At 37.9% G+C, this 25,200-nt stretch overlaps 1 protein-coding gene across 5 annotated transcripts in view; it reads right to left on the bottom strand.

Moving 5' to 3' along the window:
* Nucleotides 1–3,358, bottom strand: part of EYA1 (EYA transcriptional coactivator and phosphatase 1) — a 181,445-nt gene extending 178,087 nt beyond the window's left edge. For all 5 annotated transcript variants that reach the window (XM_065903226.1, XM_065903229.1, XM_065903227.1 and 2 more), the window contains exon 1: nt 2,761–3,358. The gene's annotated coding sequence lies outside the window, so the exon portion shown is untranslated. The remainder of the gene's footprint in view (nt 1–2,760) is intronic.
* Between the last annotated feature and the right edge of the window lie 21,842 nt (nt 3,359–25,200).

Here is a 25,200-nt window from a genome sequence, read left to right as displayed (position 1 = left end):
AAGCTCATGTTTTCTGCTTTATATCCATAAACCTAATATGCTCCTTGTCTCCTCCTAATCTGGTATTTTTTAATTCAAATGTTCCTAGGAGTGCAAAAATATTTCCCATAACATTATAAATGGTCATCTTACATTACAATGAAGTCATTTTACTTTAATGCTTTTTAAAACTCTTTGTAGAGAATACCCAAGTAGCATACTGACAGAGTTGTGAAAATACAGAGAAAAAAAAGAGAGAGGACTTTTTAGAATTTCAATTCAAGAATCCTCAACTAGTAACTTTGACTTCTGATTAGTTAATGAGGTCTTTTAAGTTTGCCTTTTTTCTAATTAAATTTCTAATTCTTCACAGATGTAACTTTTGTTGATGTTCAATTTGTCTCTCTCATTTTGTTAAACCTCACATAGTACTTCGCCAATCCATTGAATAGCCACATTAAATCTGTTAATACCATGCTCTTCAACCCCAGAAATTATTTCCAGAAGGCAAACTTGCTTTGAGAGATCATCAAACAAGACTTAAGGTACACATTTTATCACATTTTTCCCTACCACAGAGCTCAGGATGCAGAGCAAAATTCATGACTTTTGCACTGTTTATTATACTTTGCTAAATTACAAATCAAAAGCATCTGACAGAAGATCATGTATGAAGCCAAAAAGTTAATAATGTTCTGTGAAAAGTAAACTGTAAATGGAAAGGGATTCTAAATCTCAACAGCAGAGAGCAAATAAAATGTAGGTACTTGTCTAAATTATGGGTTTTCCATTGGTTCTTTTGCTTGCTAGAAGCAATTTTTATAAAATGACTATAATTTTAAACTTTTTTTTTTTAACTCAAAAGAAATTTTCAAAGTGAAAGTACTGAACTTATCTAAATAAATAGAGTTGGCAGGCAAGCTAGTTTTGCCCAACCACAGATCAACGTGAGTACTCTCAAATTTGAAAGACAATGGCAATTTTCTAATCAGAATGTATTTTATAGAGGGGGAAAAAAGGTGCCTTAGGCAGAAACCTGCTTTTAAATCAGAATATATTCTTACTACAATGTTCCTCAATCAATATTTCCTATCATGGTGTCAATGATGTAATAGAAGTCTAAACCTAAAATTGAAATGAACTTTCAGAAAAGGCAGATAGATGTCTTTTCAATGTTAATACTTATCTCATTCTTTATCAAAGACTCCATAAAATGAATGCTTTAAAAGTCCTGATTTCTAGTGATATATACTGTATCACTTTTTAAAGTATTTCGTTTAAAGAAAAGGACAAAATAGAGTTCCTAGGAAAACAAAAACAAGTACATATTTAAAAGACTGATTCTACCTATAGTCTTCAAGGATTGTGTTTAAAATTAGCATTTAAGATGTTGAATGTATCAATAATACTTTGATGACTGATTAAATGGAAGAAGGGGTTTATTCTCGCTGCAAGTGAGGTTTTTTTTTGAAAGATATTCTTTACAAAATAAATTTCCAAATATAAGAGGAAACTTTGAGAAAATCATTTATTATGCCTATCAAACACCCAGAGCAGTTGACTTCCCTTTACCATTCTAAAACTGAACAAGTTGTTCTAAAACTGAACACTGGCTCAATTAGGCTGCTCTGTCACCGCGAAGAATTTTCAGGATTGAAAATCCATGGCTGTGTGCTCACTTACTGAACACTTTGGGCCTTAGGAGAACTCAAGCTGCGAGAAAGTCAAATATCAAATATTTGATAATGCAGAAAAGCATGACTTTTCTTGTGTGCATATCTTCAAATCCCAAACCGTGGGCAAAAAAACTCGCACACGCCTAAAATAAAACCTACTCTGAAAAGACACATTAAAAAAACAATCCCCAGACTATAAAACTACACTGTATCCTTAACTAGAGACTTTTTGTACCCTTGTCATTTTAAGAAATGAAACATAAAAACGCTTGCCTACATTCAGTGACAGCTCTGAATTTATGGAATTCCTGCAAAAGCTGTGCTTAAATGTTTCAAAAACTCCTCCCAAGAAATATAAGCCCATGAGTCATTAGCAATTCATACACTCATTTTGAATGACAAATATTTTAAGTGGTAATTCGAAAGTTGAAGAACCTTGCTTTTAATTTCCAGGTCCATTCAAGTCCTATTAAGTGTCAATAAGTGAGAAATATCTTAATTTGGCAAATGTTTATTATTTCACCTTTTGAAGATGAGCCCGTTTAATATAATGTTTGGGAAATTTGTGTATTGAAACAAAAGAATTTCCTTCCTTAAAAAGGGATTTCAATTTATTTTTGTTATCTGTTGTCCTTTGAAAATGTTAATTCCTTCCTCCTTTTCTCCAATCCAACCAAAATGTGTAGCTATCTCTGTGTTAAAATGGATATAGACAGATACCGCTTTCATCAATATCACATAGTAATAGTTGAGGTTTGTGCAGAAGAGAGATATGAAGTGATCCCTTTAGAAGAGTATCGCCCTGCAAGAAACTTTTTTTTAGATATACGGCAACAAGTCATTGTTAACAATTAATTTCTAATTACCTCTTAATGATTCTAATCGCTCAGCTAATTTGGGGGTTAAGAACTTGTACTTTTATGATGGAGCCCACTGGCCCATAAAGCACTGGGCACAAAGTGTCATAATCTTCCCCACGCCCTAATGTTTTTCTTTTAAAACAAATCAAAACAATAACTCAAAGCGCTCTTGTTATCTTGGGCTTTGCCCACAGGACAGCTGGTGTCACGCAGTACAATTTTTCAAACAGTCAGCTTGTACTTACAGCGCTTTACATCTGCCGCATCCACCAGTTTCCTGGGCTCCTTCGAATTTTCTGGTTTAGCAAACCTCCATTCCAGACATAGTTTTTGCTCCTGGAGGAGGACGCGGGAGGGTCTTAGGGGCTCCCGGCGGAGCCCGGCGCTGTTGGAAGCGGAGCGCGTCCGCTGGGGGAAGTCGGGCCGCGGGGACCGCCGCCTGGGCGCTGCTGCAGGCTCGGGCTGCCGAGCGACTGAGCGCACACGCTGGCCCCAGCGAGAAAACCGCCACACCGGACGGCAACAGGAAGGCTCCGAGTCGGAAGTGGCACTGGAGAGTTTCTACCTCGCCCCAAACTCGGAGCCATCAGCTCCCACCGGTCTGTTTAGCCAGCGCCTTGAGCCCCGCGCTCTCTCGTTCTCTAAACGGCAGCAGCTGATAGCATCTGAGAAGCCCAGACAAAGAAACAGCACCATCTCATCTCTCGGTTTGCGCAGCCTTGTAGGTCTGCCCGTGGAGCCTCGGGGCTTTTTTTGTTTTTGCAACGCAAACCACAGCTATTCTCTTGTCCTAACCTTATTGGTTTAAATGCAACAATTGAGAGGAGCCCTGCTCTCTCTGACTCAACTTTGCTGCTCCCAAAAAATTTATTATGTAAATGAACGCGCCCCATGCTATCTGAATAAACAGCTGTGTGAGAATCAGGAGACACTGTCAACACACGTCTCTTGCTACAGCAGCTACCAATTACGAGCTTTGGGGAGTCGTTTCACGTTATCTTTCATAGTTTCCCAAAACTTGTTTTCAAGCCCTGAAACTTAGGGAATCGATGCTTTAAAAAAAAAAAAAAAAATTCCCTGAATGTAACAACCAACAGGTTTGGGGGTAAATGAAAACTAGCATGGCTATTTCCATTTTAAATAAGCAAAGGGAGAGAAAAAGCAAACGTGTAAGCCATCAATATCAGTTTAACAATGAAAGCCTGGATGTTAGCTCTGCAGTGATTTCTAGAATGGCAAGTTTTACGGGAGCAATTTTTTTTTTTTTTTGGATATGAACCAGATACTATTTCAGTGTTGATATTTTAAAATGATTTGGGGAGAAAAGATTTATTTTATCTAGAATTCTTTTCTTTACAGTCTGTTCTTTTTAAGAAGAATTCTAACTAATTCAATCTATGCATGCTAGTCTATAATGCTCACCTGGGTAGCTGAGCTATTCAGATTACAACTAAATTAAAGATTAAAATATTTACTTACCATCATGTTTTAGGCAAATAAATGACTTCAGTTATTAGATCAATGACTTAACCATTATATTGATTTCAAATATTTAAAGACGGCATAACTTACATGGCTAATTATTATATTTGCCAGCCCTGTACCATAATTAAAATATAAATGTTTATTTTTTTATACTACTCACTCACCATAACCAATTTTGTACTCTAAAATGGAATCTTTATACCCTTTGGATTTTCCTTCAAAGTATCTGACAATAATACTATTCTATGGGTCTAGTCTTTTTATTATTAATAATAAGCATCTTCTTCATTAAGGTTCCTGCCTTGGTATGAAAAAACATTTTTAAAATCACAGTAACTTCTTAAATTATTTTATAATATATTTCAGATCATCAACTCGTAAAACAAATAGACACAATTTTACCTTACCGATTCCAATGCAAACAAAACAAAAAGCTTCTAATGACCAAAAATTCAATATAGACTTTCCCTCCATCTCCCCCCAAAAAGGGTGCCAATGTAAATTCCTCAGAAGAGAACATTCTGTCAAACCTAAGAGAAAGCTTAAACTGCAAACTCACCTAGGATTTCATTTCGTATGGTACCAACAAGGAAACCTGGGCTAGCCATCTACCATATTTGGGAAACCAGGTCAAAAATCAGTTGATTGCTATTGGATCTGTTCATGCAGCTAAACAGAATTATGTTACCACCTACAGAACTTTCTTAGACCAGAAGTATTGGTTACTCAATATACTAAAGTATATGTGCAGAAAATAAAATACAGCCTGTAATGGAGGTCTCTAGTGCCGTGAGATAAAATATAATGATACGTCAATTCAATCTACGATAGCAAACACCCGCACAGTAACTGCTTTTGCCAGCATATTTATTTCTAAGCTCCATAAAATACAAAATTTGAGGTGCTGGTTGGAGAATTCAACTGTGTTTGAAACTTTACATTAAACTATTGTGCCCATGCTTCCCATGGTTTAAAAATTATTTTAGCTATAAAAAGATAAAATATTATTTTTCTGATCCATGAAAGATTATACTGGCAAATCCAGAAGACAAACTATGAAGTCATCAGGAATATCATGTAAAGTATCTGACTTTTATATATAACTGCCTACATAGTAATCAAATTTATCATATCACATTAGTTTTTATATTATATTGAAATTCAATTATTTTTATTTGTATAACCAAATGAATCATTTTAAAATGATGCATGTCATTATGAAGAAAACAGTGAAAAGCATGATGACTGTAATATGAGCACTAATTGATATGATATTGGTCATGCTGCATAGTTATATAACAAAGAACTTAGTCATTGGCTACAAAAAATATGCATGTATATGACTTATTTTTTTTTTTACTTTTCAAAAGTGTATGCCACTTTTAAATGCTTTCCTTTTCCTAAAGCAAAATCAGATGGCCTAGAAACAATTACATGCTTATCCATAAATTTTGTCTGGTTACTACTTCTGAATATCAAATATATAATAAATACAACTCTCACCAAAATAAGTTATCCTCTGATAAATAGCCAAAAGGTTAGTCATTACTAAGAAGATCTAGTTGGTAATATACTGTTAACTTCCTATTTCTAAATTTTCACAACTATAATTTCGTGACTTAACCATATACTTTAAGGACCAAGGTGTTCCCGAAACAAAATCATACCCATTACAACAGAACTTAGGAAAATTTGCTGAAAACCCACTATTAGTAAAGACAGATAGATAATAGTAGAAAACCTACTATCTGACATTTCCTAGAAAAATGTCAACACATAAACACTATGAATAGGAGTAAAAAAATTTCTAATATGACTTGACCCCACTAAAAAATAAATTTCATCTGGAAAAGGAAAACATTTGGAAAAGCCAGTTGTAATAAAATGTTTGAATATCCTCATAAGGATGATACCTTTCATAAATCTCCAAACAAGCTTTATCATAGTGATACAGAGCAAACTGTTTTCTGGTTATATAGATATTTGCTTGGTTACATAGAAGTCTGAAATGTTGACAGAAGTTGTTAGTGCTGTTCAATGAACAGAGAAGATTAAATAAAAGCATGATTACAAGAATAAGCAAATGTGCCTTAAAATACAAGGGACCATGAGAACAATTGAAAAGGTAAGTTGGGACTTTTCTAAAACTACATAAATATAACAGTTGATTAATCCAATTAAATATAACAGTGAGAAAGCAAAAAAGCTAAAAACATTTTCCCTTCCCTTTTTCCATTCCAGTAATGATAATAAAGTTCTTGAGTAGTTCTGCAGTTTTCAACACAAGATAAACTCAAATTATTTTTTCTTCTATTTGTGTTTACTTTTAAATCATTTTAGAATTAACCATGCATGTGATTACCAAGTTTGATGCCAAGCATCTTTTACCTCTCTGTTTCTATCATTCTTATTTTATGAAGATTCTTATTCAACAATAACGATACAGAAAGTTACATAATAAACACTTAAAGATCAATGCTTTTTCTTCAGAAGTGTTATCCTAGTTATCATTTCTTCCACATTTCTTAAAATCAATAATACCTGGAAACAGTCAACATTTTGTGATTGAAACTGTTCAAAGTAGAACAGCAAATATTCCAAAATATTTGGTACTTCCAGAGCTTCTGCTTCCAGATAACTCTTTTTCTCATGGTCCATGCCATGGCTCCACATTTCTGGCTTTTAACAGAACCTTTGGAACATTGTCTGGATGGCTGACATTACCATCCTTGCTGGCATGCGGAGTGGTCACTTCCATGACCGACTCTTTCCCCGCTGGCACGAGACCTGCAATGAGGGCCCTGCTTCCAGTAGTCTTCTGCTGAAACACAACCAAGTAAAACATCCTCTATTTATTTTAAGAATGATATTAAATCTGCCAAACTGAATGTCTACCAGTATTTTGCTAAATGTTTCCCATTCAAACTCCAATATGAATAGCTTTTAGCAGTGAATTTAAGGAGGCAATTACTAACTAATCACTGCACCATGGAAAATTATTGTAATAAAAATTAGAGTCTTTATACCAACACAATATGGAAATATAACCTATTTCCTGGCCCCCTAATAAGTACATTGGTTATTACATAAGAATAATAACCATTTATTTATGTAGGGTGAAAAACTTGCTATCTTATGTGGTAATGACTGCCTAGAGGATGTTTTTTTAAAAAATTATTATTCTTAATTAGAAAGTTTGAGCAGTACTTCTTGAAACTGATAATGATAACAGTGCAACATTAGGTTTTTAAGATGAGAGAACAGGATGCTAGAGGTACTTCATCTAAAAGGAAGAAAAGACATACTGGGTTTTCTATTTTAAAATCAATTGATTTGGCAAAATGGCAGTTACTTTTTCTTCTTTCTGCCAAAAATATGTAAATAATTGGTCTTGGAAGCATATGCTTAATCTGAGCAATAACTCTTTTGCTTTCTCACATTATAAAATGGATTTCTGTTGACATGAAGCAACCTGGAAAACCCAGGTTGTCTCTTCCACTTTTTTTCCTCTAAGCCATGGGCAAAACCAATCTTGTCAGCACCTCCCAATACCTTTAAGAGGATCTGGAAATTTGCACTGTGTCTTCCAGGTTTCATGACAGCTGAGTTCAGTTTTTAAATTCTTTGGAAATGATGACTGTCTCACAGAAGAAGGAAGGGAATTAGCGCTTATTGAGTGCTTACTACATGCCAGGCAGCAAGCCAGACATTTTATATACATTCTTCATTCATTTTAACACATAACATAACAGCTGATCTGTATGAATTCTGTTTTGTTTTGTTTTTTTAAATATGTTCTCCGCCCCCACTTCCCCGGCCTGGTCTCCCACTATTTGTTCTAGAATCTGCCTCCTTTCTCTAGCACCATCAAAGTTACCACTAAACAGCAGATGGAGCACTGGAACATCATTGTGTCCTAGCTGTACCATCATTCTGGAGCAAGGTGACATCTAATAAAGTTAATAAATCTAGAAAGGTGTGTGATATATTGGAATGGTATATTCAGTATAGAACAGACATCATCACTATACAATATCTGATTATTTACAAACACATACTGCAAGTTAGTGTGCTGGTTCAAAAATAAAGTATATACATTAAATGGGCTTCCCAGGTGGGGCTAGGGATAAAGAACCCACCTGCCAATGCAGGAGCTGTAAAAGACGCAGGTTCGATCCCTGGGTCAGGAAGATCCCCAGAGAAGGGCATGGCAACCCACTCCAGCATTCTTGTCTGGAGAATCCCATGGACAGAGGAGCCTGGCGGGCTACAGTCCTTAGGGTTGCAGAGACGGACAGGACTGAATTAGCACACACACACACACATACATTAAATAGCCAATAGGGGCAAAAATGTGATGAATCCTTAAACGTGAAATTGCCAATCAGGAGAGATATTTTTTTCTCATTATTTACCAAAAAATGTGAACTATCTTCCTAAAGTAGGATTATAAATATTCCCACCTTTTTCTTTATAATAAAAACAGCAGCTAAGGGTTTGATCTTAGTATGTGCAGTTCTATCAATGTCTTCCTTTTTGTATTCCTTAATTTCATTTATCCAATGTTACAGTGCTTTGATCTTAATAACGATCATAAACATTTTATTTATTCATTGGGGAAATAATTACATTCAAAATGCACTCCAATTCTCCTTAGGTATTTTGAGGTGTGGTTTAAGCACTCAGAATCAAGAGGCTTTCTTATTGTTACAAAGGATTTGCCAGAAAGGGACAAATAAAAAAACCCAAATCTAATAACCTATACAAAAAAATTTTTTTCCTTCAAACAGCATTAACTTTTCCCCCCTCTAGTCTCCCAAATCAGAAAAGAAAAAAAAAAGAATAACCTCTAAAGCTGTTTTAGACAGAAGGTCAGAATTCAAAGGATCGGTAACTCAATCCACAGGGTGCTGCAATCACATTGCTATTGGAAACACAACCAGAAGCAGCATTCTTCTACATGTTTTTATTAAGCCATGTCAATAGGTATACAATCTGGAGGTTTCTCTCTACTGTAAAGATTCATACTTGCAGGCGATCAAGTTGCCCTGGCTTTTTGAATCTTACTTGAGAATGCTAAAGATTAAGGAAAAACTAGTCTCTGCCTTACACGCTAAGGAAAACGATGGCTTCGGTTTGTTGGAATAGTGGGAGTACCTTGCTTTGGCCAAAAGGTAAATAAAGCTTCAAGTATTTTAGTCTTTAGATGCGCATAATTAATAAGAATTCTTATTTCAGACAGCCTAATATTGGGACTATTAGAGAGATTCTTTACATGTGTAGTTCATATTCGTTTAAAAAACGGAAGTCTGGAAACCTCGGCCGCTCCTCTCAGGGCTTCTGTTTTCATATCACCAATGATTTGGTTTACCTGAATTACAAAGTAAAACCAAATCCAGAGTCTGTTTTTTTCTTGAAATCATATATTTTAAATGTGTATGATTCTTAAAAAACAATGCCCCAGTTGATAGGGAGTTACAGGCTGGTGTCTTGTTTTTTTAATCAATACGAGGAAAAACAAATAGTTAACCAAGAGGTCAGAGAGGCAGTAGAGGAGCTCTCGACCGCGTGGTTAGCATCGACAGCCCCTGCTGAAAGATCCGCAAAACCCCCATTAGCTCTGGCCTCCTGGGAGAACTGTTCACTTTTCTTCCTGTCCTTGCCTGAGAGGACTGCTCATCCCCACCAACGCCACGTGGCTGGAGACGGCTACGGAGGAGGCGCAGGAGAACTAGGACACAAAGTGGAAAACAAGAAAGAAGTTACTCGAGACAATAATTAGAAAGTCAGCTCCATCCTAGGCCTTTTGAAAAGAATGAGGGTCCATGACTTTGACATTCTAAAGAAGAAAAAAGGATACCATTTTTATGTGTGCAAATTTCATATGTTTTAAATTTACAGTACAGTTACTTGTATGCTCATCTCTTTTGGGAGGCATGGCATTTGATCAATTTAAAAATAAAAAAAGAATGACTTATCTCTCCACAAATACATTAATTCATGATTAATTGTACTCCAATGCCAAATTTGCCTGTTATTCCAGGTATCTCTTGACTTTCTACTTTTGTATTCCAGTCCACTATAATGAAAAGGATATCTTTTTTGGGTGTTAGTTCTAGAAGGCCTTGTAGGTCTTCATAGAACCCTTCAATCTCAGCTTCTTCAGCATTACTGGTCAGGGCACAGATTACATTCCGAAAACTAAGATCATGATATCTGGTCCCATCACTTCATGGCAAATAGATGGGGAAATAATGGAAACAGTGAGGGACTTTACTTTGGGGGGCTCCAAAATCACTGCAGATGGTGACTGCAGCCATGAAATTAAAAGACGCTCCTTGGAAGAAAAGCTATGGCCAACCTAGATAGCATATTAAAAAGCAGAGACATTACTTAGCCAACAAAGGTCCGTCTAGTCAAAGCTGTGGTTTTTCTAGTAGACACATATGGATGTGAGAGTTGGACCATAAAGAAAGCTGAGCACCGAAGAATTGAAGTTTTTGAACTGTGGCATTGGAGAAGACTCTTGAGAGTCCCTTGGACTGCAAGGAGATCCAACTAGTCAATCCTAAAGGAAATCAGTCCTGAATGTTCATTGGAAGGACTGATGCTGAAGTTGAAACTCCAATTCTTTGGCCACGTGATGTGAAGAATTGACTCATTGGAAAAGACTCTGATGCTGGGAAAGACTGAAGACGGGAGGAGCAGAGGACAACAGAGGATGAGATGGTTGGATGGCATCACTGACTCAATGAACATGAGTTTGAGTAAGCTCTGGGAGTTGGTTAGGGACAGAGAGGCCTGGCATGCTGTAATCCATGGGGCTGCAAAGTGTCTGACATGACTGAACTGACTGATGATTAATTGCTGAAGACTATTTAAAAGAAGGAATCTACATCTCTAAGCTTTCTATTTACAGCTTCCCAAAATCATACCTATTACTAACCAATGAATGATCTAGATTTGAAAATAGATGTTTTAAATGAGATATTTCACTTGAAGACCTTTGGGAAGGAACATATGATAACCTTGATTTCCTTCCCCTATCTTTCTGTCGTTTTGGATTGTATGTCTATTACTGCTCAAGGTTTAAATGCTTTTTCCTTAAATGTGTAGAATTATTAAAATCTATCTACAATTAAGATGGTACCACCTACTAGACTGAAACAAATGCACAACAGATTCAAGTTTTAATTCTAGCTGTAGCACAGGTTTTTTTCTGTGCCCTTTGTGGTTGTATTATGCATACTCTCAACTTATAATCTGTAAATAGGCTAAACAATAAAAATGATGCAAAAAGGTTTCACACCTTTCCAAAATGGCATGGGGATAAAAGTGTTTATAGCTATGGAAAAGCTCTCATGGATAGTAAAATAGCAATAGAAGACTAAATTTTAGGGACTTCCCTTGTCATCCAGTGGTTAAGACTTCTTGCTTCCAATGCAGAGGACATGGGTTTGATTCCTGGTCAAGGAACTAAAAACTTTCCAGGTGACTCAGTAGTAAAGAATCTGCCTGCCAATGCAGGAAACACAGGAGATGTGGATTCGATCCCTGAGTTGAGAAGATCCCCTGAAGAAGGAAATGGCAACCCACTCCAGTATTTTTGCCTGGAAAATTTCATGGACAGAGGAAGCTGGCAGTTACAGTCCACAAGGTCTCAAAGAGTCGGACACAACTGAGCGCGACCCCCCCCACACACACAGCACAGCCAAAAAATAAATAAATTTTCAAAATAAATTAATTAAATTACTTTTAAAAACGGAATTTCAAATCAGTTTAAACAAGTATAGAATGAGTACCTAGAAGGGTCATAGTTGTTTCCAGTTTTAGCACAGCTTGGTACACATAATCTGTACTCAGTAACTGTTACTCAAATTAATTAATACAGGCATACTTGAGAGATTATGGCCGGGGCTTTGTGAAAGAAAAGTAATTTTCCTAGCTTCTGTTTTCCTTTATTTCCCTTGTTGTTGTTGTTCTTTAGTCTCTAAGTCATGTCCAACTCTTTGCGAGCCCATGGGCTGTAGCCCACCAGGCTTCTCTATCCATGCATGGATTTCCCAGGCAACAATATTGGAGTGGGTTGTCATCTCCTTCTCCAAGGGATCTTCCTAATCCAAGGACTGGACTCGCATCTCCTGCATTAGCAACCAGATTCTTTGTCACTCAGTCACCAGGGGAGCCCCTTTATTTTCCTTACATGTGTTATATTTGCCTCCACTGGCAACTCTAAAGTTGGACTGGGTGGGGATTATCATCTTAAGGGAGTTAATTTCATTCTCCTGTTCAAAACATACTTAAAATATTTTGTGGAACAAAATTCAGTCATGGAAAATGTGCTAGAAATTTGCCATCCTAATATTGTGGAATAACCAAACTATAAAGAAACTAGGAAATTAGAAGAGACCTGAAATCACTGTATTTACCTGGTGCATGTGTTTACGTGGGACAGGAAAATGGCATAAAAAATTCAGGTTCACTTTTTTAAAAGGTTATCACACACTGTATTTAAGTTACATCCATCATATTCCTCCTGAAATGCTGTTACTCTAACATCAGTTTATATTTCCCTTTTAATTTCTTAACCAGACCTTCCTGCAGTCCAGTGGTTACAACTCTGAACTTCTACTGCAGGCGGCACGAGTTTGGTCCCTGGTGGGGGGAACTAAGATCCCAAATACCTCGAGGCATGGCCAAAAAATTAAGGAAAACATTTTTTTTTTCAAAAAATTTCTTAGCCAAGAAAGACAAGAAAATAATTTTTAAAAAGTTTAAAGATACACATCTTTAAAGTAAGCCTGTATCTTCTGCTTTTCAGAGATATCTCATTTGTAGATGTATCCATAATGCTGTCATTTAAAAGATTTTCAGCTTTTAGGTTATTTAGAAGTCTAATTAATGAAGCTAGTTAGCAAGCCAGTCAGCCATTCAGCAAATATTTTTCATGCATTTAGTATCTGCCAGGGACTGTGGGCACTGGGAAATGAAGCAGTAAACAAGACAGACAGCATTCCCACTTATCATGGATGCCTAAAAGAGACTAAATAAATTAAAAGGTGACTAAAGCATTTATTTTTTCCCTTTCTCTATGAACCCCACTAGAGCAACAGTAAATAGACTTTTTTTAAAAAGCAAAAATCCCAAAGAACAAAGAGAGCAGGTAGTAAGAAGACAGTACAAATGTCATGAGCGAAAACACAGGCAGAACACTGCTGACTGCTAACTGACTTAACAGATCTGAGAAAGCCAAATCTAGTGCTGGCAGTGTGAAACACTCAGTGAAAATGCAAGTCGCTCGGTCCTGTCGACTCTTTGTGACCTCCAGACCAGAATACTGGAGTGTGCCTTTTTCTTCTCCAGGGGATCTTCCCAACCTAGGGATCAAACCCAGGTCCCCAACATTGCAGGCAGATTCTTTACCAGCTGAGCCACAGGGGAAGCCCAAGAATAGTGGTGTGGGTAGCCTACCCCTTCTCCGCTATCAGGGAAGCTGATAGCTGAGCAATCAGGGAAGCCCACTAAAGAGCAACCCAACTTACACTTATCACCTCAGATTATCTCCGTCTGATGAAAGCCTCTACCAAGAAAGGTAGAAACCAAATGAACAGGAAAGCATGAGAGTGATGAGGCAAAAGCAAGCAAAACAAAACCAAACTCTCACTAAACTGATACTCCCCTGAGAAATAAGATACTGCTACCATAAAACAAATATGAAAATAATAATGATTTTTTTTAAAAAGGAACATCCAACAACAAAAAGAGCCTTTAGAAATAAAAAGTAGGATAACAGAAGTGTGTAATTCAATGAAGTTTGAAAATAAAATTGAGAAAGCTTCCCAGAGAAAATAGTACAAGACAGAAAATAGGAGAGAAGAGAAAACATAATAAAATGAGGAGCTAGTGGTCCAACATCCAAGGGTAAAATTTAAATAAATAATTCTAAAATATTCCCAGGGACATCAGTTTTCAGAGTTCAATTTATACCAAACGAAACAACTGGAAAAAAACACACACCAACAGAAATTATTGAAAACTTTCAAAACACTAGGAAAGAAAGAGGGTATTCCCTAAAATCTTCTAGAGAGAAAAAAATAGATCAAATGCAAAGCATGGATCATGAATTCAAATTTCTTAATTGGAACATGTATTTCTAGAAATATTTCAAATCCCTTAAGGAAAAATAACTCAACCTAGACTTTTATATCCTAACAAATTTTATATAAATAGGAAAATTGAAAACATTTAAGATAAGTTAAGAATATTTGCTGATACATCAAGTCTCAAAAATTTATTTTCCAAATATCCTTTCTCAGGAAGCTAATAGAGGGTATGTTGCACTGAAATTTGGGAGCAACGTTCCCTATTAAATAAGTAAGTGAAATAGGAGTAAGAAGTCTCTGGTCCCTGTTGTTGATGATAAGGAGAATTTCTAGGAGGATAGCTAGAAGATGTGAGTTTGAGCCTCGTGGGTTGGTAAGATCTGCTGGAGAAGGCAATGGCAACCCACTCCAGTATTATTGCCTGGGAAATCCTATGGACAGAGAAGCCTGGTGGGCTACAGTCCATGGGATTGAGAAGAGTTGGACATGACTTAGCAACTGAACATGCACACACGTATAATTTTGATTAAAATAAAAAATGCTGCAGAAACATAGATATTTTCCTGCTCCCATGTGTGTGTGTGCATGCATGCATGTGTGCATGTGTGCATGAGTGCATATTGGTTATTGACAAGCAGAAAAAAAATTCAGGTAAAATTTAGTAAAGAAGGACATGGGGGAAGTGGTGGGTGCTATGTTAACCCATCAAGGAAAGCCTCCTTGAGGAGGAGTCACTTGAGTTAAGACACAAATGATGAAAATGTGATAGACATGTACAGTCTTGAGGTGGGTGGGTAGGGGAGAGAAATATGGTCCACACAGACGAAACAGCAAGTTCAAAGCAAACAGCTTGGCATACAAAAAGGGAAAAAGAACTGGAGGGTGGAGAACATGAAGGAAAGAACAGGAAGAGGGCTGCTATGGAACACGGGGCATCGTAAGGTAGGTAAAGAGTTGGGATTTTATTTTAGGTATGATAGGAAGCCACTAGGGGAGTTTTTGGGGGTTTTTTTTTGGTTGGCTTGCATCTATTTTGTTTTTGAGCAGAAAAGTGGCATGATCTGATTTATATGTAAGAAAGGCCACACTGGCTACTGTGTGTAGGCTGGACAACAAGAGAGAGGAGACAGAGGCAGGGAGGCATATGAGGGTGTTGCTGCCATAGTCCAGGTGAGAAATGGTGATAATCTAGACCAGGGTTTTATCAGGAGATGATATGTAGTCAAATTTAGGGCATATTTTGGAACTAGAGCCAAGAGAACTTGTAGAATGGATGTGGGTTTGAGGCAAAAAAAGAAATTAAGGATGACTCCAGTCTCCCCGCACAAACAGTAAACACCACTGATTTGACTTTCATCTCCATTCATTTCTTCTTTCTGCTTTCTTGCTCACACAATAACATGATCTAAACACAAAGAGCATGAATAATTAGAATCTAAATAGTTGAAAGTTAACTGAAAGTTTTTTCATGACTATCTAGTTGAACTAGCCTACAAATCTCCCCCTCCCCCACTCCTCACCAGCCTCTTTTTCTGTCACCCATACCCTAGGCTCACTCCTGCGTCTGTGTGTTTGTTTATGTTTCCCCATACTCACCAGTCTGATATTAGTATCTTTATCCCTCTTTTCTACTTAGTCTACCTCTGATCCACTGCTGGCTTCTGTCATCATGGTAGCCTATTAATTTTATAACCCTATTCAACGTGCATGCTAAGTCACTTCAGTCATGACCAACTCTTTGCAAACTTATGGACTGCAGCCCGCCAGGGTCTTCTGGTCATGGGATTCTCCAGGCAAGAATACTGGAGTGGGTTACCACACCCTCCTCCAGGGGATCTTCCCAACCCAGGGATCGAACCCGCATCTCCTGCACCTCCTGCTTTGGCAGGCAGGTTCTTTACCAACGCCAGCTGGAAAGTGCCCCCTAATTCAACAAATATCTCCAAAAAAAAAATAATTCTGGGCTTGGCAAATGGGGCACTAACAAGGATGATGCAAGCAGAGTCTTGAATTCAGCTTGCACCTTGGAGCTTATCCTCTAAGAAGGGTTACTCTTTGAATCTAGTCATCATTTAAAAATTCCAAGCCAGCCATGTGGTAGAAGAGGAATCTTGGTCTACCAACCATCTCACCAAGGTTCTGGACATGAGGCTTGAATCCTTTTAGAATGTGGAACGAAGTCATTTCCTTAACCAAAATCATTAAATGGCCTTAGTCATAAAAAAGAATGAAATAATTCCATTTGCAGTAACATAGATGGACCTAGAGATTATCATACTGAGTGAAACAGGTTAGACAGAGAAAGACAATTATATGATGTCACTTATATGTGAAATCTAAAAAAAACGACACAAATGAACATATTAGAAAACAAAAGCAGACATAGAAAACAAACATGGTTACCAAAGGGGAAGATGGAAGGAAGGGATAAATCAGGAGTTTGAGATTAACAGACACACGAATTATATATAAAATAGACAAACAATAAGGATCTACTGTATAATATCAGTTGCTCAGTCGTGTCCAACTCTTTGTGGCCCTATGGACTGTAGCCTGCCAGGCTCCTCTGTCCATGGAATTTTCCAGGCAAGAATACTGGAGGGGGTTGTATAGTAAAGAATCTGAAAAATATATATGTAAAAAAGAATATATATATATATATATATATATATATACATATATATATATATATATATATCATTGAATGGTCAATAATCAAGAACTAGTAACCTTATTTGGTATTCTCTTGGGATTTGGTAAGATCACATAACTCCAGGAATATACAGAAATATATTTAGTAAGGAAATATATATGGGTTATATTTTACAATAATGTAAAATGTGAAGACATGAATGAAGAAATCAGAGACTTTTACTGTTAACATTTAAAGTCTCAGGACCAATGAAGTAATGTATTTTATAATCATTGGGTTGTTCTGCATATGCTTCATCAATTTTTTAGAGATATTGAAAACCTTTACTACATCTTGAAATCACAGACTTATAATCATAATTTAAAATGACTGAAGGAATTTGATTAACTGAATGGAGTTAATGTTTAAAGAAGATTCAATTGATTAAACAAGTGAAAGTAATTTTTTTTAATTTGGGAAAAATAATTAGATTTATAAGTGAAAGAAGTTCTGTAAATTGACTTTTTAAGCTTTGGCCTAAACAACTACTTATGAAAGCAGAAGTGAATATGTGAATTCCTTTCTATATACAAAAGTCTTCTTCAAGCATGAAAACTCATCCCAGTATGGAAGAGAGAAGGCAGCTAAGAACTCCTGGGTCTTCAGTGGGGATGCAAAGGTATTGAGAAACTTGATCAACTAGGTAAGGGCCTTTTGTGAAAACGAGGAAGGCACAAGTGGGTCGCTTGAGCCTGGAGAGCACTGTAGAGACCAAGGCCTTGAAGAATAAGGACAAGCGTGGTACTGGACTAGACCAGACAGAACCAGCCGAACAGGTATGTGCCAGCTATCAGACCGGGTTCACAGCAACCCAAGAAGATGAGGACATATCCACGTGAGCCATAGACAACACCCGGCACAGCACAGATGGAACAGCAACACCTACCCCCAGGCCATCCCCAAGGTCAGGACGGTACATGAATGAGTCCCTCAGGGCACTTAGGTCACCCAGGAAGAAGGGTGAGCAAAGGAGTTCCAGGGCATCCAGAAATATTAGGGATTACATCCTGAAAGGACCACCTGTTTACCTAAGTGATTATTACTTTGAAATACAAATAGAGGTGTTTAAGGACTTTGGTTGTTGTTATCAGAATTGCCATTAGTTTTCCTTTTGCTGTTGTGTGCCTGGAAGGAGACTACCATCAGCGGTGGAAAATACAATTAATTTTCACTTCACGTCTGAGTCCTGCATAAACTGTCACGGTGCAGCCCTAACAGACGACATCTTTTAAGCGCCAAATACCTTCCAAGCACCAAACACCATTCTACCCACAACACGGTACCTGCATTGCCACACTCTCTTTATAAAATACAAATCTCATCCCCTCTCTGATCGAAATTATCCTTCATAGATTTGAAGGTGAAGTTCAAATTCATCAGTTTATCACAGGGGCCCTGGGCAACCTGGAAGGACGCCTCCTTCCTCAAGCTGAAGTCCTATCCTGCTGCTTATCCTTGTTTCTTTGTGGTCATTCTGAGACATGAGTAGTTCCCAAACCTGACTCATGGGTTCCTGTCTTTCTGTTGTTCCCTGGAAATCTGAAATTTCCAGTCCCTACCATCTTATCAGGGCTTCCCAAGTTGTGCTACTAGTAAAGAACCCACCCACCAGTGCAGGTAGACCAGGGTTCAATCACTGGGTCGGGAAGATCTCCTAGAGGAGGGCATGGCAACCCACTCCAGTATTCTCGCCTGGAGAATCCCATGGACAGAGGAGCCTGGTGGGCTACAGTCCATGGGGTCACAAAGAGTCAGAGAGGACTGAAGCAATTTAGCACACACACACCACCCATCACAGTTCGGCTCGGCATTTTGCTGACCATACTTCCCTCATAATCTTACCTCCTGCCCCATACTGTCACCAGCTAGCTTTCCCATAAACATTTGGATTACAATCTGTACCAAAGGAAATTTACATTCTTAGCCCCAAACCTGCTTCTTTATTTCTCTCTTCTACTTGGGGACACAACCAGTAACCCAAGCTGGACATGTTAAGGTTTTCTTGGACTCTTCTTTCTCCATATCCAAATCCAGTGCCAAGTCCAGCTGATGCCACCTCTCTATATCCTATCCTCAGTCTCCTTGACTCCCGTCCTGTTTCGACTGCCCGGATTACGCAGCCTCCCAGCTGGTCCCACTGCCTCCAGCATTCTCTTCCATCCACACTGCAGCTGGCATCAACTTCAGACACTGGAATTCTGATGATTTCACTGCAGCACTTAAGATCCTTTAACGGCTGACATTACTCCATTATCAGAGATTAAAACTGAATCCATAAAACAGCTTGCAAGGCTCTGCATAATCTAGACACTGCCCATCTTTCCACTGTGGTGCCAGGATGACTCGCTTGCCTTTTCTGCTCTAGCCCTAGCCTGTCATACACACTTCTCCTCAAGGTGCATGCCTTTACTCATATTATTCCCGTCATTTGAAATGTCCATGGAATCTCCAGTTAGATACTAATTAAAAACAAGCAAAATAGGTCCATAATAGCTGCAAAGAGTCAGACATTGCTGAGTGACTGAACAACAGACCTCCAAGCAAGTTTCAATGAGAACAAAAACAGGAGAGAAACTTTAGCACTTCTTGTCTCTGCATTACTTAGCACATTTCTAATTTCACCTTCTGCCTAGTCTAACAGGCAAGCTCAAGTCTTCTCCATGCCAATAACGACATGAAACTGCCCTTAACTTCTTTCTACTCATCTGGAAACTGGGTCCATGAGAAGGTTGGGAAACTGGAAGAAAGAGGAAAGAAGGGACTATAATCAGGGGCTAGGTTGAACCCTGGGATAAGGCACACACAAGCACTTTGTATACACAATATGGGCAATGAGTTAGAAACAAGTGGTTTGGTAAAGTGTTGGGTTTTTTTTTTAAGACAGTGAAAAGTTAGAATTTACTTTTACCAAGGCTAAGGTAACCATCTTTTAAAAAATATGTCCTATGGTATTATCTTTAAAGCCAGAGTTCTATAGATGCAAGTGCCAATCCTGCAAACAGGCCTTAGTGCTTTGCTTCTAAAATTGCTTTGAAGATTTCCTCCCTTCTATTTCTCTTAGAGGAGTCTAAAGATACTTCAGCATACTCTCCGCCTCAAACACTTCCTCCCATGTACAAGCTCACGCATACATAAACACACACATGCACTGCCCCCCCCCCACCCCCCTGCCATCACATGCAGTCTGCTGAGCAGACACCATTTATAATTGTCCTGCCTCTGTGTGTCATTTGGGATTTACTGGTATTTTCGTTAACAGGTTGATTCTAGGCTCTTATAATATAAAAAGCACTTTGTATACACAACATGGGCACAGACCCAGAGTAATGTCTTTAAAGCCTGGGGCACTTTAAAATTTGTTTCACATCAAGCTAATCATGTTATGAATCTGCATTTTCATTATACATCATAACCATCCTTATTTTTCCTAATGACATACAAGATGAGAAGAAACAGAACGCATATGTTAAGGCTACCGTCTGATCTCCCATTTGTTAGAGTAAAACTAGACATTTTAGTAGAACCGCAGATGAATTACATAATATTTATGAAGGGATCTTATAATAAAAGTGAAAAAATCAAAACCAGATGAAAGCAGATAAAAGCTTTATTTTCATAATTAAAATTATATTACACTGAATTGAATGAGTACTTACACAGTGGTAACAAATTACTGTGTAGAATATCATGTTACTTTGCATGACAAGTTGCTAAAATATACACAAATTTGTGACATAAAAAATATCTCAAGGTTTCCTACCTTCACAGACAGAAATTAAATTAAAATGATCAAGTATCCCAACTGCTGTCCAAATGGTTAAAGTTATATTAGAGGTAAAGTATCCACCTTAAATAGTTAAGTATATTAAATTTAATTTTATATTCACTGCACATGTATTTAAGCACACAATATTATTTTATACTACAAAGATTTCCTTCTAATTTTTTTAAAGTTGCAATTTGTCTCCTTAACAGGTATGCATTAATAGGAAACAGATAAGCCATGTTTATGTTTTAAAGGGCCTGGCATTTTCTCATTGACTAATAAAGGATATATACGCTTGTTTCTTAAATTACTACCCAAAATAAAGCAGAGTTGGTGATAAACTACGGAATCTACATAGCATAGACAGTCAAACTAGATATAGACAAGACGATGTATCCACAAGTTCACCTCAGAGGATTCTATGTCTGAGTGGCTCACACTATCTAACTCAGCAATTCTGTGCTTCAATCTCTGTGCTAGGCCACAGTATAGAATAAACCAACAGCTCATAGAAAGCATGTACATTTTTCTAGGCTCTTAAGAAAATTCTATAATGAAAGAATAACTTAATTTTTAGGATCATAGCAGTAAAACATTTGCATCAGTCCACATTTTACAAGAATGACAGAACAAAATGGATGTGGAATGTCAGACCAATGTGAATAAGAAATCCTAATTTTAAAAAATTTGAGGGGCTTTCGTGGTGGTCCAGTTGTTAAAAACCTGCCTGCCAATGCAGGAGACATGGCACTGATCCTGGTTTAGGAGGATCCCACACGCTGTGGAGCAACAAAGCCTGGGCACCACAGCCACTGAAGCCCAAGCTCTAGAGCCTGTGCTTCGCAACAAGAGAAGCCACCTCAACAAGAAGCCATGTACAAGAAGCCCGCAGCTAGAGAAAGCCCAAGCACAGCAACAAAGACTCAGCCCAGTCAAACAAATAAATAAAAAAAAGAATGTCTAATGTCCTGATTTTGCGGGGAGGTGCACCTTGGCTTAAAGAACTTTTTTTCCCATTGGTTAGTTAAATGAATATATGATATCCATGTGCGTGTTAGTCACTTAGTTATGTCCAACTCTTTGTGACCCCATGGACTGTAGCCTGCCAGGCTCCTCTCTCCATGGGATTCTCCAGGCAAGAATACTGGAGTGGAAGATCCAGAGGATTGAACCTGGGTCTCCTGCATTATAGGAAGATTCTTTACCATCTGAGCTATAGGGAAGTCCATAAGATATCCATAGTTACACCGTTTCCAGGGATTGAACCCGGGTCTCCTGCATTATAGGAAGATTCTTTACCATCTGAGCTATAGGGAAGTCCATAAGATATCCATAGTTACACTGTTTCCATGGATTGAACCTGGGTCTCCTGCATTATAGGAAGATTCTTTACCATCTGAGCTATAGGGAAGTCCATAAGATATCTATAGTTACACTGTTTTCTAAGATTACCATTTTTTAAAAAATAATTTAATTGGAGAATAATTGCTTTATAATGTGTTGGTTTCTGCCATATAACAATGTGAAGCAGCCATAAGTATACATATGTCCCCTCCCTCCTGAAACTCCCTCCCACTCCGCCACCTCATCCCATCCCCCCACCCCAATCCATCCTTCTAGGTTGTTATAGAGCACCAAGCTGAGCTCTCAGTATTTAAGATTACCTTTTTATAACCAATTTTTAAAATATTATATCATTTAGGAAAATGCAAATTAAAATGACATAACATTTTATTCTCAGGTCAACTACAATTAAAAATTCTGATAACTCTAAATGTTGGTGAAGTTGAAGCAATAGGAATTCTTATCCACTGCTTTTAGGAGTTCAGTTGAGTTCAGTCACTCAGTCGTGTCTGACTCTTTGCAACCCCATGGAATGCAGCATGCCAGGCTTCCCTGTCCATCACCAACTCCCAAAGCTTGCTCAAACTCATGTCCATCGAGTCAGTGATGCCATCCAACCATCGCATCCTTTGTCATCCCCTTTTCCTCCCACCTTCAATCTTTCTCAGCATTAGGGTCTTTTTAAATGAGTCAGTTCTTCATATCAGGTGGCCAAAGTATTGGAGCTTCAGCTTCAACATCAGTCCTTCCAGTGAACATTCAGGACTGATTTCCTTAAGGATGGACTGGTTGGATCTCCTTGCAGTCCAAGGGACTCTCAAGAGTCTTCTCCAGCACCACAGTTCAAAAGCATCAATTCTTCAATGTTCAGCTTTCTTTATGGTCCAGCTCTCACATCCATACATGATTACTGAAAAAACCATAGCTTTGACTAGACAGACCTTTGTTGGCAAAGTAATGTCTCTGATTTTTATTATGCTGTCTAGGTTAGTCACAGCTTTTCTCCCAAGGAGCAAGCATCTTTTAATTTCATGGCTGCAGTCACCATCTGCAGTGATTTTGGAGCCCCCCAAAATAAAGTCTTTCACTGTTCCCCATTGTTTCCCCCTCTATTTGCTATGAAGTGATGGCACTGGATGCTATGATCTTAGTTTTCTGAATGTTGTTTTAAGCCAACTTTTTTTCATCAAGAGGCTCTTCAGTTCTTCGCTTTCTGCCATAAGGGTGGTGGCATCTATGTATCTGAGGTTACTGATATTTCCCTTGGAAATCTTGATTCCAGCTTGTTCTTCATCCAGCCTAGCATTTCTCATGATGTACTCTGCATATAAGTTAAATAAGCAGGGTGACAATATACAGCCTTGATGTACTCCTTTCCCTATTTGGAACCAGTCTGTTGTTCCACGTCCAGATCTAACTGTTGCTTCTTGACCTGTATACAGATTTCTCAGGAGGCAGGTCAGGTGGTCTGGTAGTCCCATCTCTTGAAGAATTTTCCACAATTTGTTGTGATCCACACCGTCAAAGTCTTTGGAGTAGTCAATAAAGCAGAAGTAGATGTTTTTCTGGAATTCTCTTGCTGTTTTGATGATCCAACAGATGTTGGCAATTTGATCTCTGGAGAAGTATATCAATTTTGTAAAAGAAAAAAAATACCCTCACAACTAGCAATTTCATTTCTAGGTATATGTCCTAGAGAAACTCCTATATGTGAACACAAAGAAAAATACACAAAAATATCTACTACAACATTGTTTCATACAGTGAAATACTTTAAAAATATGTGTTCCTGCTTACCTGGTGGCTCAGATGATAAAGACTCTGCCTGCAATGTGGGAGACCCGGGTTTGATCCCTGGGTTGGGAAGATCCCCTGGAGTATGGAATGGCTACCCACTCTAGTATTCTTGCCTGGAGAATCCCTTGGATGGAGAAGCCTAGTGGGGCTACAGTCTATGACTAACACACACACATATATACTTAAAACAGTAAATCAAGTTTAAGGATGGTAATAGACTTTTTTAAGCTTTAAAACAAGCAATAACAAAAATTGCCTATAGATACACATTTGCAGTAAAACTATAAGGACATGAGTGGGAATGATGAACACCAAATTCAGAATAGTAATCACCTCTGGGAAGAAAGGAAGGAGATAGAAAATGAAGAAAATGAACCAGGGCATTCAATGCCTTCTTTAATGTTTCATATCTTAAAAAAGAGTAAAAGACATTTGAACAAGACAAGACAAAAATATTTCATTTTGGCCATCTGGGTAGATGTACACAGGTATTAATTATATTCTTATTTCTAATTTTCTGTATTTATAAAATATTTCCAAGTTTAAGAACAAAACAATGACCTCTCTATCCTAGGTCATTGGGCTTCCCAGGTGGCTCAGATGGTAAAGAATTTGCCTGCAATGCAGAAGACCCGGGTTTGATCTCTGGGTCAGGCAGATCCCCTGGAGAAAGAAATGGCAACCCACTCCAGCATTCTTGCCTGGAGCATCCCATGGACAAAGGAGACTGACAGGCTACAGTCCATAGGGTCACAAAGAATCAGACACGACTGAAGTGACTTAGTACACAGACCATTTGTTACTATGCATATATCACTTTATAAAAGTCCCTGTATCTCAGAGATAGCAGCTACAATTTTAAGTGTTTTCCACTTCATAATCTCCTCTAGATCTTTAGGAGGGCATCGAAATTCCCAACCTCACCAAGAGACAAGTTTAGACCTCTGATGATACACTATCTAGTAAGGTAATTGGTTGTTTTCAAGTTTTCATTATCAGCCTGCATATATTTTAAGTTGGTGTGTCTGTTCCATATTGAACATTTTTAGGAAAGTGTATTTGAAGAGCTTAACTTCTCCATACAGATTTCTTCTTTTCTATGCACTGTAAGATCCACGATGGGGCTAACTTATCCCTTAGTAGGTCCCACTGTCCATTTACAGTGGGAGTTTTCATCCTTAGGACCTGCCTCAGGCGGGCCCTACCCTGGGTTGCCTTCTCTGACTAACTGAGGCCAGGTAGGGCTTCCTTCCTGGAATTTCCTTTGTTCCCACAAATATCTGGATTGGGGGATTTTTCACCCTGCTGTCTGGTAGATAATTCTACCTTCTCTCCTGAAAAACAGGCTTCCACAAAAGCAGCAAAATAAGTTCTGCTTTTACCTTTTCAAGATCTTCTTGCAGTCCTATATTTACATGATACATATCTCCTGAAAGAAAAAAATGAACAAAAGAAGCTGTGAAAACACCAGTATCTATCTTTCTCTACTAGTATTATT

Source organism: Muntiacus reevesi, chromosome 12 (genome assembly GCF_963930625.1).
Source record: "Muntiacus reevesi chromosome 12, mMunRee1.1, whole genome shotgun sequence".
NCBI lineage: Eukaryota > Metazoa > Chordata > Mammalia > Artiodactyla > Cervidae > Muntiacus > Muntiacus reevesi.
The sequence above is the reverse complement of the archived record's forward strand: the minus strand, read 5'-3'. Positions and strand labels throughout refer to the sequence as shown.